This window comes from Monodelphis domestica, chromosome 2 (assembly GCF_027887165.1).
Source record: "Monodelphis domestica isolate mMonDom1 chromosome 2, mMonDom1.pri, whole genome shotgun sequence".
Lineage (NCBI taxonomy): Eukaryota > Metazoa > Chordata > Mammalia > Didelphimorphia > Didelphidae > Monodelphis > Monodelphis domestica.
This window is the reverse complement of record NC_077228.1, coordinates 283,750,373-283,771,889: the sequence shown is the minus strand read 5'-3', so window position 1 is coordinate 283,771,889 and position 21,517 is coordinate 283,750,373. Positions and strand designations below refer to the sequence as shown.

The window sequence follows — 21,517 nt, the reverse complement described above, 5'->3', positions numbered from 1 at the left end:
TTGCCACAACTGATAAAAGGTTAGAAGATATGAACAGGCAGTTCTCAGACAAAATAATTAAAACTATCTACAGTCAGGTGAAAAAATACCTACATCACTATTTAAAACAACTCTGAGGTACCACACATACTTGTCAGGTTGGTTATTATGACAAAAAAGGAAAATGACAAAATTTGGAGGGAAAGTGGGAAAATTCATTCACTAATGGACTGTTGAGGCAGTTATGAACTGATTTGACCATTCTGGAGAGCAATTTGGATTTATGTCCAAAGGGCTATAAAACAGTATATACCCTTTGAATCCAAAATACTAAGTTTGTATCCCAAAGAAATTAAAAAACAAAAAGAAAAAGGACCTTTGTGTATAAAAATATCAGCTCTTTTGTGATGGCAAAGAATTGGAAAGTTAAGGGGTAACCAACAATTGGGGAATAGCTGAGTAAGTTTATAGTATATGATTGTAATGAAGTACTCTTGTGCTATAAGAAATTATGAACGGGGGGCAGCTGGGTGACTCATTGGATTGACAGCCAGGCCTAGAGATGGGAAGTCCTAGGTTCAAGTCTGGCCCCAGACATTTCCTAGCTGTGTGACCCTGGGCAAGTCACTTAACCCCCATTGCCTAGCCCTTACCACTCTTCTGCCTTGGAACCAATACCCAGTATTGATTCCAAGATGGAAGGTAAGAGTTTTTATTTCTAAAAAAAGAAAAAGAGAAAGGAAGAAAGAGAGAGAGACAGAGAGAGAAAGAGAAAAAAGAAATTATGAACAGGAGGAACTCAGAAAAAACCCAGAAATATTTACACAAACTGAAGAAGAGTGAAGAAAGCAGAACCAAGAGACCACTGTACATTGTGATAGCAGTATTGTACAATGAACAATTGTGAATAACTTGGCTATTCCTAGCAATACAATGATCCAAAACAATCTCAAAGGACTCATGATAAAAAATGTCATCTAATCCCAGAGAAATAATTGATGAAGGCTTAATCCTGACCAAAGGAAATGTTTTGCACTTTCTCTTCCTCCTCCTTTCTTTTTTCCTTCATCTTCTTCTTTCTCCTCCTACTCTTGCTCCTTTTCTTCCTTCCACAAAACGAGCAGTATGGAAAAATGGGGGGAGAATACATGATTACAGATATAAAATCTATATCATATTCCTTACCACTTTGATTAGGGGAGATACGAGGGAGGGAGATAATTCAAGACTTAAAATTATAAAAAAATATTGAAAATTGCTATTACATGTAATTGGGGGTGGGTAATAAAATATTTTTAAAAAGATATTTTAGCCCAAAGTAATTATATTTAGTGGCAGACAACCACTGGATATACCATAGGAAGCAAAGTTGTTTGTATACCATTTTTGAAAGTCCACTGTCCTCCAGTAAATATCCAACAGGGAACCTTTAGTGCATGCCAAAATGTCATGGTGCCCTCTTTAATAGTTTGGATAAACTATGAAGAACAGTGCAGTGCCATCCCACAAACTCAATTCTAACTATCCCTCTAGCATCTCACCTAACTCTATAAGATTCTAAGATGACCTGAAATTATGCTTTGGGATATGGCTAGACCTGAAGAACCTAAAATTGCTCCAGAAAGTACACTTCAGATTAAAGCCACTTGTGGAGTACATGAGACCTATTTACCATTTGGTTTTCATAGAGATTTTGATGCATTTCTTCAGTAGGATGCTGCAGGCCCCTTTAATCCTTCCTGTCAGTGGCCTGCCCCCCCCCAAAAAAATCACCAAATTAACTATTCATGACTGAGGTGGACATTACAGGCATTGAACATAGCTAGTGGAAAGACACAAAGGTAGGAAATGGAATGTCATATCTGAAGAATGATAAGAAGACCAGTCTCCTGGAAGAATGTAGAGTATGGGTAAGGCAAGTAATATGTAACAAAATAGGAAATGTAGTTTGGGACTAGGTTGTAAAATAAAAAGCTAAACACAAGAATTTATGTTTGTTCCTAAAGGCAACAAGGAACCTTTGGAGTTTATTGAATAGGGTAATGACTTGATGAAGTATATGCTTTATGGAAATCAGTTGAATAATTATATGAAGGCTAGATTGGAATGGATAAGCAGGAGAGACCATTTGGGAAGTTGTTGGCAATAGAACAGGTGAATAGTGATTAAGGCCTTAACTAGAATGGTGGTCATGTGAAAGGAAAGAGAAAAAGGAAGAGGCATAAGAGATGATGTGGAGCTAGAAATTATAAGATTTGTACCTTATAATATATATAATATAATATAATATATAATAAATATATGGAGTAGTCATCAGTATAGAAAGCTATAGGGAAATAAAAAAGGATCAAGAAAAGATCATTGAATTTAGCAGCTAAGGGATCATTAGTTACCTATGAGAAAGCATTTAATTGAATGATGAGTTCAGAAGCCAGTTTAGTACCAATTAAGAAACAAGGAGAGGAAATAGAAACAGGTCCTACAGATTGATGTTTTTCTCTTTTCAAATATTTTTTATAATTACATGTAAAAACAATTAACATTTGAGTTTTTTAAGTTTAAGTTCCATGTCTGCCCTTTGATCCAGCTCATAGCACTGCTGGGTTTATACCTAAAGAGATAATAAGAAAAAAAGACTTGTACAAGAATATTCATAGCTGTACTCTTTATGGTGGCAAAATAATTGGAAAATGAGGAAATGCCCTTTGATTGGGGAATGGCTGAACAAATTGTAGTATATATTGGTGATGGAATACTATTGTTCTCAAAGGAATAATAAATTGGAGGAATTCCATGTGAACTGAAATGACCTCCAGGAATTGATGCAGAGTGAGAGGAGCAGAACCAGGAGAACATTGTATATAGAGATGGATACACTGGTACAATCGAATGTTATGGACTTCTCTATTAGTAGCACAATTATACAGGACAATTCTGAAGGATTTATGAGAAAGAACACTATCCACATTCAGAGGAAAAACTGTGGGAGTAGAAACACAAGAAAAACAATTGCTTGATCACATGGTTCGATGTGGATATGATTGGGGATGTAGGCTCTAAATGATCACTTTAGTGCAAACATCCACAACATGGAAATAGGTTTTGATCAAGGACACATGTAAAACCCAGTGAAATTGCCTGTCAGTGGCATTTTTCATCATAAGTCTTTAGGAATTGCCTTAGATCATTGTATTGCTAAGTCATTCATAGTTGAGCTTTGTACAATATTACTGTTACTGTGTACAATATTCTCTTGGTTCTTCTCAAATCACTTTGGATCAGTTCATATAGGTTTTTCTAAAAAAAGCATCCTGCTCATCATTTCATTTTTTTTTAAACCCATACCTTCTTAGAATCAATAGTGGATATTGGTTCCAAGGCAGAAGAGAGGTAAGGGCTGGGCAGTGGGGGTTAAGTGACTTGCCCAGGGTCACACAGCTGGGAAGTGTCTGGGGTCAGATTTGAACCCAGAACCTCCCATCTCTAGGCCTGGCTCTCATTCCACTGAGCTACCCAGCTTCCCCCTCATCATTTCTTGTAGTACTTCTATCACAGTCATTCACCATAGCTGCTTCAACCATTACCCAATTGATGGGCATCCCCTCAATTTCCAATTCCTTACTACTACAAAATTTTTTGGGGGGATACAAACCTAGTAGTGGTATTTCTGGTTCAAAGCATCACTGTTTTATAACCTGTTGGGAAGAGTTCCAGATTGCTCTCCAGAATGGTTGAGAACAGTTCACAATTCCATCAACAGTGATTTAATGTCCCAATTTTCCCACATTCCCTCTAATATTTGCCTTTTTCCTTTTCTGTTATATTAGCCAATATGATAGGTATAAGGTGGTACTTCAGAGTTATTTTAATTTGCATTTATCTAGTCAGTAGCTTTTTTTCATATGACTAAATGAAGCTCCCCTGTGGCCCCATGCTCTAGCATGCTAGTGCCCCTCACCCTGGAACTACAACCCAGAACCACATAGGAACATTGCTACAGAGTTCTGCACCCAGTGCTGACAAAGAGTCCCCTATTATCTTTTACTGAATAGTTGTCCAACCTTCTTACCATCTATGGGCTAAGAGCTCTGGAAACCACTACTTTCTACTGCCAGCCTGCACTCCATTCTCACCCCAGTGAGACAGACCTTTCTTACTAACCCATGTTGTCTTGGGCAGGAAAATTATTTCACTTTGTCCTTTTGTTGGTTCCATAATTCATTTTAAGGCGTTAATTCAAAGTTGTTTTGAGAGATTTGGAGAGAGCAAGTCCCTGCCTTCCACCATCTTGGTTCCACACTCCCATAGATATTTTTTTCTATGAGTTTAACTGTGAAGAAGAGGAGAGGTTTAAGATGACAGCTTAAGAGGTGAAGGGTTTGGGGGGTTTTTTAGAGATGAGGAGGAAACCTGGAGCTGTCTGTACACAACAGGGAAAAAATTAGTAAAAAGGAAAAGATTGAAAATTAAACTGAAGGGAAATCGTTGATGGAGGCAGGCTACTGGAGAATATGGAAGGCCATGGGATAGAAGAGAATAAGTGGAGAAGATGGTCTTGGTCAGAAATACCAACCAAGTGTTCATCAGAGACCAGAGAGCAAAAGAGAAGAGGATATAATAGACGTGGCAGCAGAATTTAAGGTATAGAATAGAAGAAAGAAGGTAGGTTACAATGAGTGGCCTTTATTTTTCAGCTAAATGTGAGAAAAAAATCCTCTACTAAGGATAATAGAGGGATAAAGTTAGCAGTTTTGAGGAGAAAAGAGAATTGAAATTTTTTTTTGTATAACTTTGTATAACTATGACAGAGATATATTATACATTCATATGGGCCCATAGTGGGAGAACATATATTTATAGTAGTCCTAATTGGTATGAATCTTTGCCTTACTCCAGTGCTATTTAGCAGCACAAAAGTAGAATCTAGTAGGAGTATTTCAGGGATCAGATTTGAAAAGGGATCCATAATGATAGCCTGGCAGCTAAGTAGTACAATGAATAGGACACCAGACCCAAAGTCATGAAGATCAGCTTCAAATTTGGCCTCAAGCACACTATCTGTGTGATCCGGGTTGACATTTGTTTGTTTCAGTTTCCTCATCCATAAAATGGGTATAATAATAGCACCTGGCTCCCAGTAGTGCTTTTGGGATCATATAAGATAATAATTGTAAAGTGCTATGTAAATGTTAGCTATTATTAATACTCTGTCTGGCAGCAGCAAGAAATTAGAAATAAAATGGTTATCTATTGGGGAGTGACTGAACAAAATGTGGTATATTAATGTAATGGAATCTAAGTTCACTGAGAGAAAAAAAAATTATAAAGAGTTAAAAGAGACATGAAATGTCTCAAATGACATGTTTGCTATAAAGCAAAATAACCCAAACCAGGAGAACAATATTAAAATAACATCAGCTAAAACAATACTGAAGAGCAAGCTGGGTTAATGATTTATCTCAGTTCTAGAGAACTGAAAATAAAACTTTTCTTAAAAGATACATGAGAGTCTACAGCTACAGAATGGACTTCTAGTTCCATCAGTCTTCTCAGTCCCCTTGAGGTATTGCAACCTTCACTCCATCTTGGATACACACAAGGATGGTTTTATCCTTGACTTCACCTTTATTCACAAGTATTTTAAGACCATAATCAAGAGCACAGAAATTCCCTTTACACTATTCCTTCCTTTTATTGCATATTCCTCCTATATCAGTTTTTTTTTTACCTTCATATGAGCTTCAATCACCCCACCTTTCTGCTCTTAACTTCCTTGTAAAGAAGAGTAAATTCCTCTGCCCCAGTGGAATATAAACTTCTTGGGGACAAGGGATTGTCTCACTTTTATACTTGTGTCTCCAGTGATCTGCACATTATCTAGTACTTAATTGTTGATCAATTGAATGATTGATTTATACCCAGGAGTAGAATTGCTGGGTCTAAGAGTATGTATACTTAAGTGATTTTTTGCATAATTTCAAATTGTTTTGCAAGAGAGTTAAACCAATTCACAGCTCCAATAATTGATTAGCATTATTTCCCAGAGGGTTTCCAACATTGACTGTTCTTGCTTTTTATCAAATTTGATTTAAAGTTAAAGTTACTTTAATTTGCATTTCTCATTAATGATTTGATGTATTTTTTTTAATAAAGTGGTGCATATTATATCTTCTTTAAAGTATTGGTTGTCCCATGATGTCCAACCAGATACCTGATTACCCTTTAGGGTAATTCAGGAAGGCATAATTGTGAAGTATATATAGGTTGTTGTTACCTTTGACACTTTCTGACCTTTATCACTCTTTCTCCTCTTTTTCAGCTCTGGAATTCTTTAACTATCTAGATGGCCATCTTTCCTATCACCTCCCAAGTGTATTTTCAATTTTTTAAGGGACTTTGGAAGATGGAAAGTCTTTAGGACTTAATGGTCAAATTTTAGGGAATATGATAGAAAAAAATTTTTTAGGTTGGTGGTCTTCCCTTTTCAGATGATACTATTGAAACAATAACTGTCCTCTCATTCTATTTAATTCATAAAACTCACCATTAATCTAGCTCTATTTTATTTATAGGTGTTTTTCCTAATGTTCTTGTGGTTTATTAAATTTTTCTTTGCTTTTAAAGGTAGTATCAATATTGTCAAGTGGAAACTTTGCTTTTTAAAGACATTTAAAGAGGGTTTGCTAGGTAGCTCAGCAATTAGAGAACCAAAGCCTAGAGAAGGAATGTCCTGGGTTCACATATGGCCTCAGAAACTTCCTAACTGTGTGACCCTGAGAAAATCACTTAATCTGGATATTGCCTAGCTCTTACTCTTGGAACTGATACTTAATATCAATTCTTTTTTTTTTTAAACCCTTACCTTTCATCTTGGAATCAATACTGTGTATTGGTTCCAAGGTAAGGGTTAGGCAATGGGGGTTAAGTGACTTGCCCAGGATCACACAGCTGCGAAGTGTCTGAGACCAGATTTGAACCTAGGACCTCCCACTTAGTATCAATTCTAAGACAAAAGATAAGCCATTAAAAAAAAGTTAAAGGAATCTGATTTTGAACTTATTAATATTAGCTTTTTTTAAAAGGAAAGAAACTATGTGTGGTATTTTTCATTGCCTTATGAGTTAGTTCCAATTTCCCTATAATTTAATAGACTAAAAGTACAAAGAGAAATGACTAGTTTGAGTTGAAATATTCTGAAGGTTAACTTTGAAGGATAACCAATGTAATGATGGTCATATTTGATTCTGCTCATAAGCAAGCATTCTATCATTCACTGACTAAACAGTGTTGTTCAAGTGAAGATTTTAGGATACCATTCAGGATATATTGGAAAAAACAAACCCAAAACACTCAGAATTACTATCCAAAGTTTCAATATAATCAATCCAATGGAACTTTACTAATAGATATGTGGTTTGACTTTACTTTTACAAAAAGAATGGTGCTCTGATCACTATATTTTGATTTTTTTGATCAATAGATAATTATTTTCTAATCTTTTGTAATTCATGAATAATGAATGTGGGATATATTCTATACAATTAACTAAAAGCTTATTATTAATGAACTGGGCTTGAAAGATATTAAGGGCTTTGATTCTTAGGATGGTAGCAATGAAAATAGAGAATGCTTAAAGCCAAGAGATCATGAAATATTTCCAAGGAGGAAAATGATAGAATTTGGTCACCAATTTGATATAAAATGCAAATAAAGTAAAGAATATTGATAACTTTGGCAGCCATATATTAATGAACCTGTATGTTATGATGTCAAGAACCCTGGATCTGGTATCAGAGAGACCTGCATGGACAACATCTGAATGTCAGCTGTGTTATTTACCAACTATGTGACTTGTTACTTAATTTTCTTCTTTTGTAAAAATGAAGGAATTAGACTAAACAACCTTTAAGGTCTCTTCTAGTTCTCAATTTCAAATACCTCTGATCCCAAGTTGGGAAGGAATACTAGTTTGGTGGGGAGGGAATGGTGAATTCAGTTATTGAAAGGTTGAGTTTCAAGTAAATCAACCCAAGTAATAATCCATGAAGGCTTCCATGGCACATGATCACAAGGTGTCAGAGCTAGAAAGAAAAGAACCTTGTGGGCCATTGATTTCTAATCCATCATTTTATAAAAGAAAAAACTGAGATCCAAAAAGATGAAATAACTTGTTCAGGGTATCATACTCATGGCAAATGACAGATATGAAACTGAAACCCAGGTCTTCTTCAAATGGAATTAGAACATAATTGGTAAATCAGGCCTGGAGATGAAGATTTGGGATACATCTTGAAGGAGGTGATAGTTGAAGCTGTGAGAAGCCAACATAGAAGGGAAAGGGCAGAAAGCCTTTAGGAAAACTTGTGGTATGCCTTTAGTTACAGTTATACACAACAAATAAAATTGGATTGAAACAACACTCATGAAAATCAAGGAAGAATATGGTTTCAGGGAGTGGGGAGAGTGATTAACAAATGCCAGATGTATCAGAGAAGTTGTAGAGGGTTTAGAGAAGTTGTAGAGGATGAGATCCTTTAATATATCCATGCTATTATTGGAGGAGGAGATATTCCTCCCATCGGTATAGATCACAAAACATTTGTGGTCTTTCATCATGTATAATTCTTTTTGTTGTTGTTATTTTTAAGAGAAATTCTAAATTCTTTTAATTTTTAATGATGCAGAGAAAAATGCCCTAGATTTGGAGTTGTTCAGTTAAAAGCATTTAGTAAGTGCTTACTATGTTTTGTTTTGTTTTTTTGAATTAATTTATTTAGTCAATTTAGAACATTATTCCTTGGTTACAAGAATCAACCTCCCTCCCCTCACCCCACCCTTCCCGCAGCTGATGTGCAATTTCACTGGGTATTACATGTGTCCTTGATCAGAACATATTTCCATGTTGTTGATGTTTGCACTAGGATGTTCATTTAGAGTCTACATCCCCAGCCATATCCCCTCGACCCATGTATTCAAGCAGTTGTTTTTCTTCTGTGTTTCTACTCCCACAGTTTTTCCTCTGAATGTGGATAATGTTTTTTCTTGTATATTCCTCGGAATTGTTCAGGATCACTGCTTTGCCACTATTGGAGAAGTCCATTACATCCAATTTTATCATGTATAATTCTTATCCATATCATTCTATGGATATTCCAATGGGATCCACTGAAATTCTACCTAATAATCTAGAAACTTTTTTCTTTTTTATTGTTGTTTTCTGTCCCTTTTGTATTCTTGACTCTTTACTCCATGACCAAATCACCTGCTTTTCTAGTAAATCATTTCCTGGATGTTATCAACAGCTTGTTTTGATGTCAAGGTCTTTTGATAGCACTTAAAAGGGTTTTTGCAGAAACCAATCAATTCTGAAGCAATAGATCCTTTTAATTTGGAATGTCTAAAGGAAGGTCTCATGATTTAATTGGAAACACCCAATAGGTGTTTACCTATACCAGAGACAATGGAAAGATAATAGGATTCCAAACTAAATCCTTCAACATTGGGCTAAAATCAATGTCTTCCAACTAAGGCAGGCCACCTACCTTTTACATTAAGGCTAGGACTAACATCTCCAAAATGGAAGTGGGATTGGGCAAGTATAAAGCCAGGGAGCCTTCAGCTGGAAGAGAGGAGTCCCAGATGGTGTTAGACTCTTCAGTCCATCCTTTAGGCAAGCTCCTAAATCAGTCACTGGCATCTTTTAGAGAAAAGGAGAAACTGATGAAATTGGTTGGTTTCCCACCCCCAAGATCAAACCAATCAACTAGAAGACTGGAAGTTTCAAGCCTAGAATGTTACAAATTTAGAAGTTTCCCAATATGGAGGTTTCATAGTAGGGTCAAAGCAGAAAGGAAAGATATAGGACTAGGTAGGAGAAAGAGGCATGACTAGAGTTTTATAGTTTTTTGTTAAAATGCAATATATGTTATTTCTTTGAATTATACATTTAGAGCTAAAGGGGACCTAACAGTCATATAATCCAACCCCTTCATTTTATAGGTGGGGAAACTTGAGACCCAAAGAAATTAAATTACTTTTTCAAGATAATGGCACAGCTACTAAATTATAGAGTGGGGACTGATAACCTAATTCCTTGACCTCCAAATCCAATGGTCTTTTCACTGTACTGTGCTGTAGTTCTTCCTCTAAACAATCAGCCAGGATCTGCTGGCCCTTAAAGTTAAGGTAGGAGATAAGGAACTCTGGAAATCAAAAGGAGAGCAATATAGAAATAGAACTGAGCCCTTGAGAAAAAGTTGTTCCTTCCTCTGGAGAAAAAATTTCTCTCTTCTTTCCTTCCCTTCATCAGTCATAATGATGTCTTGAAATATAGCTACTCACCTAGAAAATATCACCTACCAGGGAATAGGCCTAATGAGTCAAGTCACAAGAGGGCAACTTTTATAAGTAATAGTTTTGGACATCAGGGGTTGGTCTTCAGGGAAGAATAAACCCACAAGTAACCCAGATGAGTAACTTTCCTAGAAGAAACATTACACCATAGAAGAGTAGCATTAAGACTACCATAAAATTAGTAAGGGGTCAGATTTGAACCCAGTACTTATTATTTCCAGGCCTGACTTTCTGTCCACTGAGCCACCTAGATGTCCTTTGCCTCAGATACTTGTTAGCTGTGTGAACCTGAGTAAAACACTAAACCCCATTTGCCTCAGTTTCCTCATTTGCAAAATGAGCTGGAGAAGGAAATGGCAAACCACTCTGGGATCTATACCAAGAAAACCCTAAGTGGGGCATTGAGGAGTCAGACACAACTGAAAAATGAACGAACAACAAATTACAATTACACATTTGTAGTCTAAGCTCTTAGTCTGCCTTCTGTGAGTTTTGAAAAATGTTAGCTGATATAGCTATAGCAACATCTGTCCCCCTCAGTTGAGAACCTGAATTTCCTGTGGAATTGGTTTCTTTTAAAAGATGACTGGAATGAACTATGCTTTTGGTTTGAAGAATCCTCCTTTTGCTTTATTGGAAACTTAATTGATCACTTTGTAAAACTTAAAAGTACTATAAAAATGTGAGTTTTCTCTTTCTTCCTTCTCTTTTCCCAGTCACTAACTGCTGCTTCTCTTTGAAGAGGAAAATAAAGCCTAATAAAAATAATAGTTTTTTTCTGTCATCTAAAAAAATAATTTAACCATGTCCAAATTTGTCCCCAAAGTTTACAAAAGATACTCTTTGTCAATACTCACAAAATAATGTTAAATGATTATCCCCAAACTTTTGTTTGTTCATATTCTTCAATACCAAATGATTCACACTGGCTATTTAATCAGTGTTTTCTTTTAAACTGATGAAAAATAAGCCTTTATTTTTCAGTTTTTATTTATCTCTTCAATACCAAATGATTCACACTGGCTATTTAATCAGTGTTTTCTTTTAAACTGATGAAAAATAAGCCTTTATTTTTCAGTTTTTATTTATCATACATTTTTGTTTGTTTTCTTTTAAGATTCTGTGAACAACTTGGTTACATGGGTATATAGTTTGGGGTTGTGGTTTTAAAAGATTATTACAAATATCAATAATATAGAAATAGGTTTTGAGTAATAAGACGAATAAACCAATGGAATTGCTTGTCAGCTCCAGAAGGGGGAAGAAAAGAGGGGAGGGGGAGGGAACATGAATCATGTAACCATGGAAAAATATTCTAAAAAAAGTAAATAAAATAATGTGAAAATTTTAAAAGTCTCTGTGAACAAAACTGTATAAAGTGGTAATACTGCATCAGAAAAGGCACTGAAGTAGTGGCAGAAAACAATACTCAAAGTTAAGAGATGAGTTCTAGTCCTTTTGTTCTGTCATTTGTTTTCTCTGAACCTCAAGTTCCTTCATCTATAAAGGGGAGATAATATCAGTATCACAGCATTGAACATTAGGCAGATCCATATGTAGAGGTCATCTAGTCTTTCCCCTTCATTAAAATTTTTTTTTAATTTTTTTACAGATGAGGAAACTGAGGCCCAGCAAGCTGAACTGACTTTCCCAAGGTTACCCAGGTAGTAAGTAACAGAGCTGGGATGTGAATGCAAGTCTTTTTCACTCCAAATTCAGTACTGCCTCCTATTTCACTGTGTTGTGAGAAAAACATATGGTAAACTGAGGAGTACTATATATATGAGAGTTGTTGCTATTATTATTGGGGAAGATTTTGATATAAGAGGGTTGGAATTTTCTTATAGTTACAGTAGGGCATATGTTACAACTTGCTTTGCTTGACAATGTATTCTGATTCAGGTGCGGTCATCACCTGTTTTTTTTAGGTTATTGCCTAGGTCTTTATTTTAGGGAATTTTAGCAATAGATTTATAATTATTTTTCTTTTAATAGTAAGTTTGTAATTGTTTACTAATGACTGTATAATTATTTCTACAGCAACCAGTGATCTCATTAGTTAGAGGATTGTGACTTCACATAGGGAATATAGCAGCAGCTGGAACAGACAGACTTAGATAGTCTTTGGCAGCCTATTATCATGTAGATCTCCCTCATAGTGATAATACTAGTCTTTAAAAACAGAGAGATATAAAAACAGCATTATTCCTTAGGAAAATGAAGAGTACAGAATGTGTTTTTCTAAGACTTTTGTGGTGTTTAATTCAGGCCTAAGCTTATCTCTCTTAAGCAACTGAATGATAGAACAGTGTTTCTGATAGATCTGTATTTAGCTGCAAGCTGCAAAGGCTATATTGAAATGGGTTATGTCTTTAAGGAGCACCTCTTCTGGCTTGCCTTTATGCAATTTTCCCTAGGCTTTAAGCTGTCAGTTAAATTCCATATTAACTGTGGAGCCTGTAGCATGACAATTGTTCCACCTACTAGGAAGGCCTTGAGCTTTGCATTGGACTACTATAGTTTCAAGCATGATTATCTTTAGAAGCAATCTGCTTATGCTTTGGGAAATTTTTAATTAAAAAAAAAATCTTTATGGACCAAAAAAAAAAAGAAGGTATATTTAGGATAATATCTGGAAGTAAAGATTCTTTTGGTTTTTAGTCATTTTATCTACCAAGTTACTAGTTTAAGATGCCCAGAGGATGAAATCTACAAAAGGATCCTGATCTCACTCTTAAAACAAAAAAGTCTGAACTTTCATATTTCTCAGTCATAGCAATATAGCTATATTCCCACCTCATTCCAACCAATTCTGTCTCCATGAAGGACATTTTCCTGAAAGCATTGGTGAGATTTTCAGAGGGGCTAATAATGGCCTTCTACTTTTTAAAATTTCTTCTGGGAAAAAGATAAGTTTAGTATTTTTAGAATGTGTTTAATGTCTAATCTGTACCACAACAAAACTAAACCTGCCACTGACCTAGAAGAAGTAATACCTAAAGTTAGCTTGATAGAGTTAACAAAACAAGGACCAGTAAAAATTTACCACTATTACATCATGTGTCTACTGATTTCATATGTTTGCTTGTCATTGGTGAGTATTTTTTTCATTTTTTGTTATTGTTGATTGGTTGGTTCTGGAAACTGACAAGGCTTCTAGGAACACTGACTTCCAACCAGTGTCTAAAATTCAACTCTAGCTTCAGGACAGAGGACAGGTACACTTCTAAAGACCTACTTTGCTTCCCTCTGTTGACCAGGTAGGATAAATGTGTGTAGTTTAAAAGTTAGTAGTTCCAGTTGGGTTTGTCACCCTTTTCTACATTGTTTTACACTACTGAAATTCCAAATATCGAATGATAATTGAAAGTGAAATGAACAATTGATCTAAGGTCAATAATATACCTCAGTATTCTTGTGTTACTTTTTATGTGAATCAAAATAGCTACATTTCTTTTTTGGTTAGGTATAGTCTTAAAGAAAAGCAAATAATACTATCACCTTCTTAAAAGCTCTGCTCTTTCTTGTGCTTTTCTTCTATAGAGAAGAAAAATCAACAAGATCATTAAATTCTTATATCCAAGTTATATGTCTTCCCATTTACTCTTTTAGGATCCAACTGTGGGTGGTAGATAATCTGTTAATCTCTTTATTTCTTCAAATTTCTCTGCTACAACCTCTGCCCTTTAATTTCTGATTGAGATCTATGAATCCAGGGTCATTCCTATACAGTACTTTATCCCTATATTAAAAATATAATCATATAACTTTAAGAATTTCTTTTAAGAATTTGGTTTATAAAAGATTAAGGCAAAAAGGGTTAGGGAACAAATGAAGTGTAGAGTTCACAGCTTAATTCATCAAACTGCTTCTATGGCCAAAGTCAACTGGTCTTTCACTGTTGCATTTCAGTAGCAGGACTGCCGCCATGATTTCTCTTATTTGAAGTTGAGTGTCGTCTTCAAGAATGTTATACCAGTTTAGCCTACCTGCCTTCAGTAGCCTGAGAATGGAGAACAGAGAAATAAGTAGCTGAAAGTACTGCTGTTTAGTAATACTTAGTATGCTTAAAATCAGCAAATGAATTGAGTTTTTAGTTGTTCAGGAAGAAAGATAGCCTGTGCTCTTCTGACTAATTCTAGAAAAACATGATAAAAATGTTATGTAAATAAATATACAAAATGGAAATCACTAAATTTTGACAGTGAGCAGTTGTTTTACTTCACATGGTTTGTTATGATAACCTTAAGTGCATAGATGTCACAAAATGTCAGAACTGCCTGGGATCTGTCAACCTAATCTAATCCTAGCTTCATTTCATTGAGGAAAAAAAAAAGGCTCAGAGAGGGCTGAGGAGAGCTCAAATGCTTTATATTTTAGACTTAAGTAAGTCTTCCATGGTAAAATCTTCTCAAGAAAAACGCTAAACACAGATGCTGTCTGAATGTGCATTCAGTAAACCTATAGTGTTTTATCCCCAAACACATACCTAATTAATGGTAAGTTCAGTTCCCAGAGCCTTTGTTTCATGCTCTATTTATCATAGAATTATTACCTCTGCATCATGGTCACTAACTTTATCGTAAACTGATAGGGAAATATTTAACTAGTTTAGTAGGTCTGAGGCAGAAATAATTATAATTTTGTTTTGTCGACTATAAAATTACTTAGTAATACATTAGCCATATGTTTTTACCTCACAATAATTTTTATATATATACATATGTGTGTATATACATACACATACATACATATATATATGTACATATATTCTTCCCTGCTATTAAACCCTCCCTTGTAGCAAAGAAAAATAGTTAAGGAAAACTAGTTGAAGATCTAGTTATATCTGACAATACATTTAACATTTGACACCAATAGTCCTCTACTTCATTCCAAAAGATGGAAGATAAATCAATTACATCATAGCTAACATTTATCCTAGTGCTTTACAAATATCTCATTTAATCTCCCAACAACCTTAAGAGGTCAGTGCTATTATTATCCCCATTTTACAGGTGAGGAAACCATGGCAGAGAGAGGATAATGATTTGTCTAGGGTCACAGTTTTTCCTTAATAACAAATAACCATTTGTTATTTCTTATGATATTATAATATTTCATGACATTCACTTACTACACTTTAACTATTTCTTATTTTGATGGCACATACTTTTTGCCATCACAAAAATTGCTACTTTGGTATATATATAGATTTTTCTGTCATTTATTTTCTTAAGGACTATGTTCAGTAGTAGTAGTATGTCTGAATCAAAGAATTTAAACAGTTTAGTGAATGTTTTCATGGAATTCCCAAATTGTCCTCAAGATTCATGAAACCAATTCACAGCTTTCCCAATAGTATATTGGTGTCCCTTTTTAAAAGATAGCTTCTCCAGCATTGACTATTTTTATCTTTTGTCCTCCTTGTCAATTTGCCAAGTATGAAGGGTATTTTTATTTGTAGTTTTCTTATTAATTTGGAACTGTTTTCATAAAATTATTGATAATTTTTTTAATTTTTAAGAGACTCTTTAATCTTTTTATTTATTAATCTATATTTCTTGGATAACTAGTCTTTTTATTACCAGAGATATTTGATGCAAATATTTTCCCAGTTATTGGTTTCTCTTTTTATGATAACTGATTTTGTTTGTGCAAAAGCTTTTAAAAATTTTGTGAGTTTGAAAAAAAATCATTTCTCTCCCTTATTTGGTTAAGAATCCTTCTCCTGGGCATGACTATGGGAAGTACATTTTCCTCTTTTTTTTAAATAGTATCACTTATATTTAGGTTATATAGCCATTTGGAACTTGATTACAGTATGTGGTATAATATGCTGGTTTAAACATTTTTTTTCTGAGTGACCAAATTAACTTTAAACCATTATTAGGTGCTTTCCATGGAGGATTAACTCTTTTTAACACTATATATATCTTGTATGTATATAACCCTTCAATTATTCAAGAATTTATTTTATTATTTTTTTAACCCTTACCTTCCATCTTGTAATCAATACTGGGTATTGGTTCCAAGGCAGAAGAGTGGTAAGGGCTAGGTAATGGGGGTTAAGTGACTTGCCCAGGGTCACACAGCTAGGAAGTGTCTGGGGTCCGATTTGAACCCAGGACCTCCCATCTCTGGGTCTGACTCTCAATCCACTGAGCTACCCAGCTATCCCCAAGCCTTTATTTTTGAGAAAAAAAAAAGTATTTTGTAACTTTAAAAGCATTTTGAATTTATATTGGTAACCTAATTCAGATATTTTATGCATTTTGTAGTTATTTTAATGAGCTTTCTCTGTCATTTCTTCCTAATTTTTGTTACTGCTAACTTTTTCAAAGCTATTGTCATATTTCTTTGATTCCCTAGAATTCTATATGTAAACCATCATGTCATCTGCAAACAGGGATAATTTTATTTCCTCTTTGCCACTGTATGTACTTTATCTTTCTTTTGGCCTATTGCTATCACTAACATTTTTTAAAAATGTGTCAATGAATAATCTGGAAAAGGGGAAGGGCAGCCTTGCTTTACCTATATTTACTGGACATATATTATTTCTACATTACAAAAGATTACTTTTACTTTTACACCTATACTTTATTATCATATTAAAAAACAGTTCTTCTGTGCCTTTGCTTTTCAGTGGTTTTATCATAAATAAGTGGGGGTTTTCAGCAAATATTTAAGCATATTTTAATATAGTCATATTGATTGATTTGTTTTTATGCAATTAATTTTGCTAATTGCTTTAATTTTGAACCATCTTTGCATCCTTGGTATAAATCCATGTTGGCTAGGAATTATTTTTTAAAATATACCTAACCATAGTTTTTTTGCCAAAATTTTATTTTTAAAATGTGCATCACTATGAGTGATATATTGATTTTTAGCTTTTCTGATCACTTGTTTACCTCAGGCTCTCCTACCCCTAATTACTTTGCCTATCCATGTGGTCAAAGTTCTTATCTGTGTCCCATCCCCCTCCAACCTTTTAACCTGAGTTACATACATCTAGTTTTTGTTTGTTTTTTTAAACCCTTACCTTCTGCCTTAGTACAAATTTTAATCAAGGCAGAAGAGTGGCAAGTTTTAGAATTAGGTGACTTTATGAGGGACACATACTCAGGAAATGTCTGAGGTCAAATTTGAACCTAGGTCTTCCCAACTCCAGGCATGGTGCTCTATCTACTGTGCTACCTAGCTGCCCCAGTTACTTACATTTGTGACCTCGTTCCCAAGAAATATCCTTTTACTTTATCCCTCTTCCTTATTCCTATACTTTCTAGTCTATTCTGAATTCTCTTCCATTTATGTTCTCCTGTTTACATATTCCTTCAATATTCTCCTGCGTCCTTCTTGGAAAGTAGGACTTTTGGAGAATAAAAGTTTTGGCTTATTCTTCTTTTCCTTTGCTATATCTTAGTACATTTATGTATTCTACCTGTATCCCTTATTTTTATTTACATTTTTATTCCTTTGATTTATTTGCTGTTTTTATGGAGCCTTCTGCTATTTGTACTAGAAATATAAATTTATGAAGGAAATAGTGTTTTATGGTGGAAATTACTCTATATCCTGAGTCATGAGGGCCAAGGTGATCTTCTGTCTTTACAGTGGCCACTTGTTCGTCCTTCATACGACCAATGACATCATGATGTTGGGGTCAGGGTACAGTGTGTTCGGCTATGGCTGATCAGTCCAATGAGAGCACGGAAGACTACCACAGGTCAGGCACAATAGTCTCTAGATTTGCACATACTGGGTTTCCTTTGTGCTACTGTGATCCCATTTTGCTCGTGGAGCACAGTGCCATCTTTGATGTGGGCATGCAAAGCTGGGAGGACCTGTAGCAAGATCTCATGTCTCACAATTAATGCTAAAGTTCTTCAGAGACCTCAAGAGTGTCCTTTTATTGCTTCTTTTGACCTCTGCGTGAGCATTTGCCTTGTGCAAGTCAAAATAGTCATTTAGTTATTCCACTTAAAAAGTAACTACTTCTGAATCTCTGTCCATATATCCAGTTTCATTTGGTGTGGGATGCAATTCTAAGAAATACAACCCTAGATTGAACAAAATCTCCTCCACCCATATTCCCTGGGAATGTTTTAATGGCATATTTTATTTCCTGTTTTTAGGATGAGACCAGCCTTCTTTTCCCACCTATATTGGTCCCTCTTCTGTTTTTACCTTACTCTCCCATAGTCCTTCCCTATGCTCATTGAGAAAATGGAGAAATTGCAGTCCCTTGTCTTAATTATATTCAGGCCAGGTAGGAGTACTGGCTTTCCTCTTCCTCTTGCCTCCTACCTTCTTCCCTCCCAGTGAGATGGGGAGACACACACACACCACACCCCCCCCCCCAACCTCCCTCCCCCCCACACACACAGTGTGTGGATTTTAACTTTATGAACTTTAATTCTTTTTCTTTCTCTTGACTTTTTTTAAGCTCTCCTTAAATCTTTTTCCATTTGAATAAGTTTATTTAGTCAATTTAGAACATTATTCCTTGGTTATAAGAATTATATTATTTTCCTCCCTCCCCTCCACCCACTCTTCCTACAACCAACACAATTTCATTGTGTATTATTGGTGTCCTTGATCAGAACCTATTTCCATGTTGTTGTTTATACTAGGATATTCATTTAGAGTCTATATCCCCAACCATATCCCTTTGACCCATGTATTCAAGCAGTTGTTTTTCTTTGGTGTTTTTACTCCCACGTGTTTCCTCTGGATGTGGACAGTAGTTTTTCTCATAGGTTCAGTTATTCAGGGTCACTGCATTGCCACTAATGGAGAAGTCCATTACGTTCGATTGTACCATAGTGTGTCAGTCTCTGTGTACAATGTTCTCCTGGTTCTGCTCCTCTCACTCTGCATCAATTCCTGGAGGTTGTGCCAGTCTCCATGGAATTCCTCCATTTTATTATTCCTTTGAGCGCAATAGTATTCCATCACCAACATATACCACAATTTGTTCAGCCATTCCCTAATTGAAGGGCATCCCCTCATTTTCCAATTTTTTGCCACCACAAAGAGCGCAGCCATGAATATTCTTGCACATATCTTTTTCCTTATTATCTCAAACCCAGCAGTGCTATAGCTAGATCAAAGAGCAGACAGTCTTTTATGGCCTTTTGGGCATAGTTCCAAATTGCCCTCCAGAATGGTTGGATCAATTTACAACCCCTACCCCCCCGCCCCCATGAATTAATGTCCCTACTTGGCCACATCCTCTCCATCATTCATTACTTTTCTTTGCTGTCACATTAGCCAATCTGCTAGGTGTGAGGTGATATCTTTCCTTTAATTCTTGAAGAAATGTTTAAAATAATATTTATCTTACTTTACATAAGAATTAGCAAGGTCTTTTCTTGACTTGTTATTTACATTTCTTCTATTTTCTTTGTTTAGAGTGTTTGAAAGCTGAATGTTTTGCTCACTTCTAATTTGGAACAGTAATTTAGATACTTTCAAATCTGGCCTCAGACACTTCCCAACTATGTGACCCTGGGCAAGTCATTTAACCTCCATTGCCTAGCCCTTACCACTCTTCTGCCTTGGAACCAATACACAGTATTGATTCTAAAACGGAAAGTAAGAGTTTAAAAACATTTTTTTAAAATAACTTCTTTCTCATGGGTGTCTACAAAATTTGTTATTTGGTATTGAAATTCTAAAACTAAAGTACACACTTTTGAAGTTTCAACCAGAAATTTTTCTGCATTGATATTTGGTGGATTAATCACATACTTTGCAGTGTTGTTTTTAAATTTTCCGTGTGGTGTTATTATTCCTTCTATATGGTAGCCTTTATGCTTTTCAATGTATTGTTTTTTTCTGGGAAACTTATAATCCCTTAGTTATCTCAGTTTTTAAAGTTAGTCACTTGAACTTGTATAGAATTCTCATCTTGTGTGTTTTTTCAAAGTTGTCTTTTTGATCTTCCTCGGCCAAATTTTCTGATTGACTTTGTTTTGAAGTCATTCTCTTTTTCAGAGCCTTGACTATTTTGGAGAGATTCTTCATTGTATATTTAAAGTTGTTGACCCTATTATTTGCCTTTTTTTTAAAAATTCTCATTTATGACCTAATTTCCATGCTTATTCTATTCAATTTTGAATGTTTTATTTCTCTTTTGAACTTTTTTTTAGTGTTCCATTATTGCTAGGGAATATATATGTAATTTATTATTTTGCTTTCTTTTATCTTAAAGCCCTTTTGTTTGCTTTTCTTAAAACATACTCATTATGTTGTGACTTTCCTAGACAGCTCATTTTCTTTTTGCTTTTGAGTCTTATTATTTACTTATTTGTTTGAGAGCTGGGCTTTTATGCAACTTTTGTTTCCTCATTTTTTGGTCATTTAGACTTTTTCTTCAACTGCCACAGAACTTTATGTAGTCTCCTTCAATTGTGAGGAGAGGAAAAAACCTATTTGAATGTCTGCCCTATGTAAACCCTTCCTGAAGAATGCAATTGGGTTTATAGGCCCCTTCTAACTAGCCCTGCATTAAAAAGTCTTCTTCATTCCTTTGCAGTTGTACTCTAAAGAATAGCTAATGTAGCAGTTAAAATTAGTTTCTCTGCTAAAAGTATTATATTTTATGAGGTTTATTAAAGATTAAGAAATAAAGAAAATACGAATATAGAAAGCACGTGGCTAAGAGGGTTGAAAGGCCCATTCAATTTCACTTACATTACATCTTGAGAGACATGTGTGCTTGGAAGTGGAAGCAGGGAGAGAGAGATCCAAAGTAGGCGGAGAGTCAGCCTAAATGCAATTTCTGTTCTCTGCCCAGGTGAAAATTCAGGTGAGGTTACAAAACATTCTGGGAAGTTCCCAAGGACTTCTGGGACTTGAAGTCTGGGGTTCAAATCTCCATTTTTACCCTAGGCAAGATCATTGTTTTCCACTTGTTCTTGGCTATAGAGGGTTCACACTGAGTGGTCTGGAAGGAATCTACATCAGCCAGAACTCGAAACTTGTCAGTTTTGTTTTGTTTTGTTTTGTTTTGTTTTTACCTGTGAGTTAGAAGATGGTTAAAAAGAGTGGGACTTTAGGTAGGTAGTTCATTCAACCTTTTACAGTTGTTTCAGAAGATTCTTGGCAATATAGAGATGTTTCTGGCTTTTTTTTTTTTTGATGAAAGTTTTACTTACTAGATGTTTGGCGCTTATTA

The 21,517-nt window shown here is 35.1% G+C and overlaps 1 protein-coding gene across 18 annotated transcripts in view; it reads left to right on the top strand.

Moving 5' to 3' along the window:
* The window catches only part of USP49 (ubiquitin specific peptidase 49), a 166,384-nt gene that overhangs the window by 83,653 nt on the left and 61,214 nt on the right, over positions 1–21,517 (top strand). For 6 of the 18 annotated variants that reach the window (XM_056818214.1, XM_056818227.1, XM_056818219.1 and 3 more), the window contains one exon: positions 11,945–11,996. The gene's annotated coding sequence lies outside the window, so the exon portion shown is untranslated. The other 12 variants (XM_056818216.1, XM_056818215.1, XM_056818224.1 and 9 more) reach the window with 8 other exon arrangements.